The sequence below is a fragment of the Megascapheus bottae genome, chromosome 27 (assembly GCF_031878675.1).
Source record: "Megascapheus bottae isolate mThoBot1 chromosome 27, mThoBot2.hap1, whole genome shotgun sequence".
NCBI classification, from domain to species: Eukaryota; Metazoa; Chordata; class Mammalia; order Rodentia; family Geomyidae; genus Megascapheus; species Megascapheus bottae.
Window position 1 is genome coordinate 11,409,700 of NC_143535.1, and position 10,124 is coordinate 11,419,823.

A 10,124-nucleotide genomic window follows, 5' to 3' on the forward strand; every position below is an offset into this window, starting at 1 on the left:
TGGGGGTTAATTGGAGATAAGAGTCTCAAGGTGGGGGGTGGAGGAAGGGAAAATGTGAGGAAAAAAAAGGGCAGGGAGGAATAATGTCCAACAAGAAATGTACTCACTAACTTATGAATGTAACTGTAGCCCCTCTGTACAGCACCCTGACAATGAAAAAAAAAGAGTCTCATATAATTTCATGTCCTGGGGCTGACTTTGAACTGTGATCTTAGGATTACAGGCGTGAGCCCCTGGCTCCTGGCTATGCCTGCTGGGACATTCAGCCGACATCACCTCCAGTGGATGGAACACAAAGCAAAGCCCACATCAGTAAATACTGATGGTATTTATTGCGTGTGCCATCCTAAAGAGGAGCGAATGTCAATTGGCTCAAATAATAAATTCTGTACACTGTGGTCTAAACAAAGGTATCCAAGGGAAGTGTCATTTGTTGACTCACGGATGATTATTTTTAGAAAGAGCACAGTGAATGCTCACTTTGTCCAGCTGTCTTATCTGAGGCTTGCCATTGCTTCGCATGATCCCATGAATTTGTTATTTGATTATGAGTAAATATTCTTATCTGCAAAGCTCAATTTTAGATATCCCTTGGGTTTGTATTGGTTTAACTTTACTATTTACCTATGTAGAATATTAACTATACCCAGAGGAGCATTCCTAGCATGCATGAAGCCCTAGGTTCAATTCCTTAGTACCATGTACAGAGAAAAAGCTGAAAAGGGAGCTGAGGCTCATGTGGCCCTGAGAAAGTCCAAGGGCAGTGCTCAGGCCTTGAGTTCAAGTCCGAGAGAGAGAAAGAGAGAAAGAGAGAGAAAGAGAGAAAGAGGAGAGAAGAGACATCCCAGAACAGAAATGGCCAGGACTCTAGCTTAGGGAATGCCTCTGGGATGAGGATGTCAGAAAAGAAGCTTTCAGCATTAAAAAAAGAAAGAAAGAAAGGAAAAAAAGTTCTTGGGCTTCTTTCCCTGTAACAGTTGACTGTATTCCTAGCTCCTCCCTGGGATTTACTTGAACACAAAGGGTCACTCAACTTCAAGCTGTCCACACCTTTGAGTTGTCACAGAGACTAGTGTCAGTCAGGGTCGGGAGATATGGGACATGGGAGCTAATTTCTTTCTCCCAGCAGATGAGGAAATTGGCCCCACTAAATGCAAAGAAAAGGGAACCAGCCTGGCACTAGTGGCTCACACCTGTAATCCTAGCTACTCAAGATGTTGAGATCTGAGGATTGCAGTTTAAAGCCAGCCCAGGGTGGAACCCACCAGAAAACTGGAAATGGAGCTGTGGGTCACGGTTGTAGAGTGCTAGCCTTGAGCAAAAAGGAACTCAGGGACAGCATCCAGGTCCTGAGTTCAAGCCCCATCACTGCCAATATAGAAGGCCGGGGGACAGGGATAATTGAGCCTTCCAGATGACTTTTCAGGATTATGAAACTTACGATTCATGCCTGAAATCCTGGCTTTTTTTTTTACGAGGCAAAAAGTGGGAGGATCATGGTTCCAACTGGCCACCCGGAAGGCATCCAGGACTTCTGGTGTCTCGCAGTGGTCACGTCCTTCTTCCACTTCCTAGCTATGTCACTCTGGCACAGGCAGAGTCAGCAGGAGGTGTCGCCTCATCCAAATTTCCTTCCCATGGGCAACAAGTGCCGTGACATCTGATACAGACTGACCGCTGCTAATTATCCACCGCTGGTGCCAATTAGAACCTTTGTGCAGAATGGCACATTTGCCAGGAGACTGCAGGACCCCAGAATGACAGGGGTTTGATATGACTTGCCTTCTTTTGGGGTTGGGTTGTAGAATAGCATTGTCATGAATAAAAACCTTGTTAATCTTGACTATTCAGATACAAAATTCCTGTAAGAAGAGTTAAGAAAGTAAACCAGGGGCCGAGAGCATAGCCTAGAGGTAGAGTGCTTGCCTAGTGTGCATGAAGCCCTGGGTTTCATTCCTTGGTGCCACATACATAGAAAAAGCCACAAGTGGCACTGTGGTTCAAGTGCCAGAGTGCTAGCCTTGAGCAAAAAGTGTCCAAGGACAGTGCCCAGGCCCTGAGTTCAAGCTCCAGGACTGGCAAAAATAATAATAGAAATAAACCATAGACCAAGGGAATAGAATAACTTCCTATTGAAAATAATAATTCTTATAAGTCAATAAGAAGATTAATAACCCAATAGAAAATCAGGACAAAGGATATCAAAAGGCAATCACAAAAACACTATGGTTTTGGTTTTTTGTTGTTTTTTTTTTTTGCTAGTCCTGGGCACTGGACTCATGCCTGTAATCCTAGCTATTCAGGAGGCTGAGATCTGAGGATCATGGTTCAAAGCCAGCTCCAGCATTAAAGTCCATGCGAGTCTTATCTCCAATTAACCACTAGGAAACAAAGTGTAGCTGTGGCTCAATGGTAGAGCCTTGAGCTGAAGAGCTCAGGGACAACGTCCAGGCACAGAGTTCAAGCCCCAGGACCAACCAAAAAAAAAAAAAAAAAAAAAGCTTCTCAGGCCAGTGGTACAGTGCTTGCCTAACTTAGTGTTCACAAAGATCTAGGTTCGATTCCTCTGTACCACATACATAGAAAAAGCTACAAGTGATGCTGTGGCTCAAATGGTAGAGCTCTAGCCTTGAGGAAGCCCAAGGTCAGTACTCAGGCCCTGAGTTCAGTCCTGAGGTTTGGCAAAAAAAAAAAAAAAGAATCTCAAAGCCTTTTTCTGCCCCATACTGCTTTGAACTATGATTGTCAGATCTCAGCCTTCTGAGTAGCTAGGATTACAGGCATAAGTCACCAGTGCCAAGTTTAGAAGGAAGAAAGAAAGAAAAGAGGAAAGTTGAGGGTAAAAATAACAAGATGAAAAGAATTTTCATAATTGTTGAGAGTTAAAATTCATTATATTTTTATAAAAAATATCAATTAGGAAGCAGTGCTGTGGCTCCAGGTGGTAGAGTGTGAGTCTTGAGTTGAAGAGCTCAGGGATAGCACCTGGGCCCAGAGTTCAAGCCCCATAACCAACAAAAAAAGAGGGGGGGGGAAAAAAGACATGAGCAACATGGCAAAATATTAAGAATAGCTAATTTTGTGTGGCAAAGCATTGCAATGATTTCTTTTAACTTTGCTAACTTTTCTTCATTTTTCTAACGAAGCCACAACAAATGAGCTTATTTGCTATTCAACTTCAGCAGCAGTAGAGAAATCCATCTTTAATTATGTAGTATGTGCCAACCTACCCAACAGCTGTCAGGCAGGCTCCGTGGTAGGACGCCTGGACTGCACTATTCTTAGATCAAGAAATCCTGAGTGGTTCAAATTACCATGGGCTCTTGTAAACATTTTGCTGAACTTAAAGTGATGAGATACTAGAATATCATATTTAAAAATAATTTCCCATGGTTCCCCAGAGTTGAACAGATATGAGTGAATAAAGCACTTTACAGTCATGCGTATAGTTACACAACTAACTTTTACAAAGTGCATACTAGAGTCTATGTATGACTTGACTGGCCGCACAGTTACGAGTAAGAAAGGAGATAGCTAAAAGGACCATGCTGACGACATGAGGAAACTAGTCATCTATGGGGGAGGGCTACACAGATCAAAGAGGTCTCTCAGCCTCTCTGATTGGCGAGGCACTAATCCTAACTACTCAGGAGGCTGAGATCTGAGGACCTCAGCTCCATGTCCTTGAGCTGAACAACATGGTGGTATGTGTGGAGATATTCGTCACTTCCTGGTAGATGTGAAGAAGAGAGGGGGCCAGGGATGGGATATGATGCAAGACTCCCAGGGACCCACTTCCTCCAGCTACATCCCACCTCCTACAGTTCCAGAACTTTCCAACAGAACACCATCAACATCAAACATTCAACACTAAATGAAACATTCAACAGGGACCAAACATTCAACACTAAAACCTCTGAAGGTAGCCTCAGGGTGTGTGTGTGTGTGTGTGTGTGTGTGTGTGTGTGTGTAGCATGAACAAATGTCAACAACTACTAAAATTCAAGCTAGAATAGTTCTGAACCCTCTGTCTCTCTAACCATGTAGATAATGTATCCAAATTCCCAGAATACTAGCTGCAAGCAACTCCCCATCACCCCCACTACAACCATGTAAAAGGTTAGGTTACTCCCCAGCTCCCGATCACATCCTCAGGGATGGCATATCCCTAATCCTAAAGGAAACCGGGCCTGTAGCTTGCATCTGGCTCTGTTCATCCACAGTGCTGCAATCAGATGCTTGGGTTCCCTTATTACCTTTGCAAAGATGAGAGCGAGAGCGAGAGCGAGAATGAGAGAGGGAGGGAGGGAGAGAGAGAGAGAGAGAGAGAGAGAGGGAGAGAGAGAGAGAGAGAGAGAGAGGGGGGGGGAGGGAGGGAGGGGGGGTTATTTGTTCGTGATTTCTCATGACTATTGTTCCTTCTGCTTTCACACGCAAAGGCCAAAGCCAAAGGGATTCTTTTCTCCCTGCACAGAGAAAGCAATTTCATCTCATCGATGTTATTGTTGCTGACATGGCAGTTGTGTTATTCTGAATGACAGATGCTCAGAGGAGATTCAGTGCAAATATAGTTGATTGAATTCACAAAGGGACAGAATGTTTCCACCTGTGCGTGGGCCTGCCTTACAGTCTCTCTGAGCAGTTCAGGAATAACACAGCAAAAGACTGCTGGAATCTTACTTCCCCTCAGGAAAATACACCAATTTGAAATCTGGGAGTGTTTTGAGGGCAGATGGCATTTGCCTAGTAGTAACTGCATTACTGGCTGGGGTGTGTGTGTGTAGCTGAATTTAGTGGGCTGAGCAAAAGCTATTTGTTTTACATAATCTTATTATAGAATTGAAATATACTGATTCTAGAGAAATTGAGTTGAATTGCTTTTAAGTCAAATGATGTTAACATTTGCTACCTCAATAACTCAGGACTAGCCAGGTGCTGGTGGCTCATGCCTGTAGTCCTAACTACTCACGAGGCTGAGATCTGACGATTGCGGTTCAAAGCCAACCTAGGCAGTAAAATCTATGAAACTATTATCTCCAATAAACCACCAGAAAACTGAAAATGGAACTCAGGTTCAAAGTGGTAGTGAGTTAGCCTTGAGTGAAAAAGCTCAGGGAGAGCATCCAGGCCCTGAGTTCAAGCCTCATGAGTGACAAAAGCAAACAAAACCACCTAGGACTTACAATGGGTTATTAGAAATGGGAGTAATATCAAGTTACTTAATCTGCAAGCATGTACACCCTATAATGTGCATCCTAATGATTTCTATCTACTGCAGGAGTGGCTCGCATGTGCTCTTGAGCTATCAGCTCTATGGAAAGCCAGCCATTTTCTTGCCTTATTTTATTTTATTTTGGCGCCATTACTGGGCCTTGTACATTTTCTTGCTATACGAGGCCTTGAACTTAGGGCCTGGGTACTCTCCTTTAGGGTTTTTGCTCAGTGACAGTGTGCTACCACTTGAGTTACAGCTCCACTTCTGACATTTTTGGAGGTTAATTGAAGGTAAGAGTTACATGGACCTTTCTGGCTGGGCTGAGTTTTAAGCCATGATCCTCAGATCTCAGTCTCCAGAGTTGCTATGCACCTGTACCTGGCCATTTTCTTGCTGTTTACCTCCGGCTTTTCTCAGAGGCTATGGGGCTTGTAGAGTTTGACATGAACTTCAGGTCAGCATCAAGAAAGTTGCTTTTGCCTGCCTCTGTGGCATTTCAAATAAAGGGCATTATTACACTGCTGGCTGCTGAGGTGTGCTGTGTGTGACACACACACAGAATGTCTACCTCCGACTCAGTGATTCCCACTGTGGAGGTTAATTGTTGATGAGTAAAGAATCTAGGAGTTTTTACCCATGGTCCTCTCTCCTCCCAGGACCAAGCAGTCAGGAAGTAGAAAACACAGCATGACAACAGGGAGGCTCTAAGATCAGATGTGATTGCACTGTGATTGGGGCAGGCCTCACTGTACCCTTCTGAGATCATAACTATGTTTCAGCCGGGCTGTTCTCAGCGGATGCCCCAGCACCAGAAGAATAGGAAAGCTGACTCACCTCTGGGAGACCTGGACCCCCTCTGACATGTGACTTGGACCCAAGGTTTCCTATCAGCCTTGTCAAACTTTCCTTAAAAAAGCAACGCAGTTCCCTTTCTCCTCTGTCCTTGTGGCCAAATCTTTATTGCTATTTCATGACTGTGTGCCTTCCAGCTGCATGTACCATTGTATTTTTCTCCTGTGCAGTTCACGCCATGTTCTGTTGTAAATTCCTCATGTTTTGTAGAACAGAATTTTCAAGCTGTACTTTGTCTTAAAAAACTCCATTGTGTGTGTTGTTCCTAGAGCTTGAACTGTCTTTGCATTTCTTTTTTTGTTTGTTTGTTTTTGTTTTCTTTCTCAAGACCAGCATGCTATCACTTGACCCACAGTTCTACTTCTGACTTCATTTGGGGGCAATTTATTGCAGATCTCATAGACTTTCCTGCCTAGGGTGGCTGAGATTCTCAGATCTCAACCTTCTGAGTAGCAAGGATTGCGAATGTGAGCCACTGGCACCTGGCCCCTCATGAGTCCATGTAAAAATAAAATAAAATAACAATTTGCTCCATTTTGAGTGCAAATGTGGAGGCAGAATGTCTCTACATCATGTTTGTCCAAATAAACAAGCGCCATCTGTCAAGCATAAAGCAGGAGGCAGGCTGATAAATAATTAGGCAAGTAAAATATTACTACTGATGAGCTTATCATGTTAAGTCAATTCACGTTGCAATGCTACAGGTGATATAGAAAAAATAAGAAAAGAATATTTCTTTAAAATAAACAACAAAAACTTTCTCTTCCTCTTTTCTAATTTAAGACTTTATTTTTGGTGGATTGGAAAATATACACAATAGTTTAGTGTAGTAGTATTTATCCATAGATACAAAAACACATGTTTTCTGTAGGTGAGAAGTTTTACGATGATGCTAAAGAAGCTCCTTTGCCATTTGTCAATTCTAATTATTATGGTTGAAAAATCTCAGCATGACTTAATTTAAAGGCTAGGCAAGTGCTGTGCTTGGCTTAATACACATTGGTGTAGCAATGTATTTTGACAGTGAAAAGGGGCAAATGATTTTGCATATATTGCCAATTACACTCTGATGGCACACAAATCTTTTATGGGATTGTGCCAGGAGCTGGTGGTTCATGTCTATTATCCTAGATAGGCAGGATAGTAAGATTTTGAGGATCACAATTTAAAGCTAACCTGGGTAGAAAAAGCATGAGACTCTTGCCTCTACCACAAAGCCAAAAATGGTGCTTTGGTTCAAGTGTTAGAGTGCTAGCCTTGAGTGAAAAAACTAAGGAAGAATGCCATGGCCCTGAGTTCAACTCTGTACTGACATTTAAAAATTGCCTTTATGAGCCAGGCGCTGTGGCTCAAGCCTGTAATCCTAACTATTCAGGAAGCTGAGATCTGAAGATAAGGGTCAAAGCCAGCCTGGGCACAAAAAAATTTGTGGGTCTTATCTCCAATTAACCTCTAGAAAACAGGAAGTGGGGCTTGGCTCAAGGGAAGGGCAGAGCCTAGAGCTGAAGAGCTCAGGGATAGTGCCAGGCATAGGGGTAAGGCGGTAGCCTTGAGCTGAAGAGCTCAGGGACAGCTCCCAGTCCCATGACACGCCCCCCCCTACAAAATACCTTTATGGCATTAAAATGTCCACATTAGAGATTAGAGATGGGGAAGCCAGCCCGGACAGACAAAACTGAAGGACTCTTATCTCCAATTAGCCAGCAATAAGCTAGAAGTAGAGCTGTGCGCAATGGTAGGGAGCCAACCTTGAGAGGAAACGGCTAAGGGAGAGCCCCCAATTCAAACCCCAGTATGGGCACCAAGGGAAAATAAATAGATCTGCAAATCTAAACAGATAAACTCTCTCTAAGGTCCCCCCCCCCCTTTTTTTTGCTAGTCCTTGTGCTTGAACTTAGAGCCTGGGCACTGTCCCCGGGCCTCTCTAGGCTAAAAGCTACCACTCTAGCACTTGAGCCACAGTGCTACTTCCAGCCTATTCTGTTTATATGATAGTGAGGAATTGAACCCAGGGCTTCATGCATGCTAGTCAAACACTCTACCACTAAGCCATATTCCCAGCCCCTCTCTAAGGCTTTTGTCAGGTGGTTTTGCATGGCACGTATATTTTTCTAGACAAGGTTAAGTCAAACTAATGACAAGTTAACTTTGGAGTGTTACCCAGTTTTGACATCATGGAAGAAAACATTGATAATTAGAAACTTCTTAGGTTAAGGACTTTGTTAACATATTGGGTCCAATATTACTTAGTACAATGTTAGAAATACTTAAATAAGGCAGAGAGACAAGTGGAATTTACAAATTACTCAAAAAAAGGTAGGATTTTCCCCCTCAAATTACACTGAAATTGGGGAAATTGAGAATGCAGAATAGAGCTTCAGTATCACAACCAAGGGTAAAAAATGGGTTTTGAGTTAAGAGATGACATAGCAAGAATTGGCCCAGTTTCTGAATAAATAAAAATAGATGATATTTCCATTACATTGAAGTTTACCAATTCAATTACATTAATAGCACTGGCTAGCTATTTCAGTAATATGCAAATTCAAGTTCCAATATTTTTTGTGTGTGTGTGTGTTGGTCTTGGGGCCTCAACTCAGGGTCTGGGCACTGTCTCTGAGCTTTTGTGCCCAAGGCTAGTTCCCTACCACTTGAGCCACAGCTGTATTTCTGGCTTTTTTATGCTTAATTGAAGGTGAGAGTCTCACAGACATTTCTGCTTGGGCTGGCTTCACACCATGATCTACCCATCTCAGCCTCCTGTGGAGGTAGAATTACAGGCACGAGCCACCAGTACCCAGCTGAATCCCAATACTTTAAAACTAAATACCTTTCCTAGAAACCCCATACTAATATATAGTATACACCGTATAATTAATTCTAAGAGAATAAAAAAAGGACAACTTTTATTTTCAGTATCAGAATCCTTTACCAAAAATACTTTAGGAATATGATGTTTTATTCCCTCTTGCATGGTGAGATTCGTGAGAATCTTAATTATTGTAACTTGGTGTACTTTCAAATATATGACAATAAATATGCTACATTTTAATTGGACATACACTAATTTTGAGTGGTTAAAAGAAGGGACAGGTGTGGCTTGGTGGCTAGGAAAACATTTTCAGCATTTGAAACAATCTGGCAAGGGTTGGGAGGCAAAAGACAGAAATCTGACTACAGTCAGAGTTTGCCAGATGGTAGCAAATAACTGCCAATGTTCGATAGTGCTATAATTAATTCAGACTAGCTGTCACTTCAGCAAGCTATCTTCTTACAAGACAGGTGGTGATAGAATGCTGTATTGAGATTTCCCTCCATGGGCTTCTGTTGAAATGGAGAAATGGATGGAAAGTCTTTTAGTGGAGTCTGTAGTGTATGAAGAACAGTGAGAAAAGGTTGACTGTAGACAATTACATAGAGAATTTCATTTACTGATGATTCCTGGGAATATATGATTTCAAATGATCTTAACTGGGAATTTATAGGGGAACATTTATCCTATTATATGTAAAGAAAGGTTCTTCTCAGCAACGCGATTGCTCCTGTCATGTTTAAAGTATTTATTTGATGTGCTTTCAAGTCTAATTAAATACTTCACAGGCTTCATTGACCTCCAAGCATCTGACTTGTGGATTGTTAACCCACTGCAGTCTGGTTTTAGTCAATAGTGGTGTTGGAAAAAAAAATCACGTAATTTTGTTTTTTTTCAGATATAGACCTGACATCTCTCTAGGTTGTAAGTTGTGTTTTCACTAATTTGGAGCAGTTCTCCAAACTCTGACCGAACTAATGGGGTTTCCAGCTTTGAGCTTACTATAATGGTAGCACACCAATAGGTCTATACAGCACCTTACTCCATTTTTATTTTGCCAGTCCTAGGGCTTGAGCTCAGGGCCTGGACACTGTCCTTGAGCTTCCTCGTGATTAGCACTCTACCACTTGAGCCCCAGCACTGCTTCTGGCTTTTGCTATGTATGTGGTACCGAGGAATTGAACCCAGGATTTCATGCATGCTATAGGCCATGCTCATGGCTTCTAGGCTGTGGTTTGCTCAGCT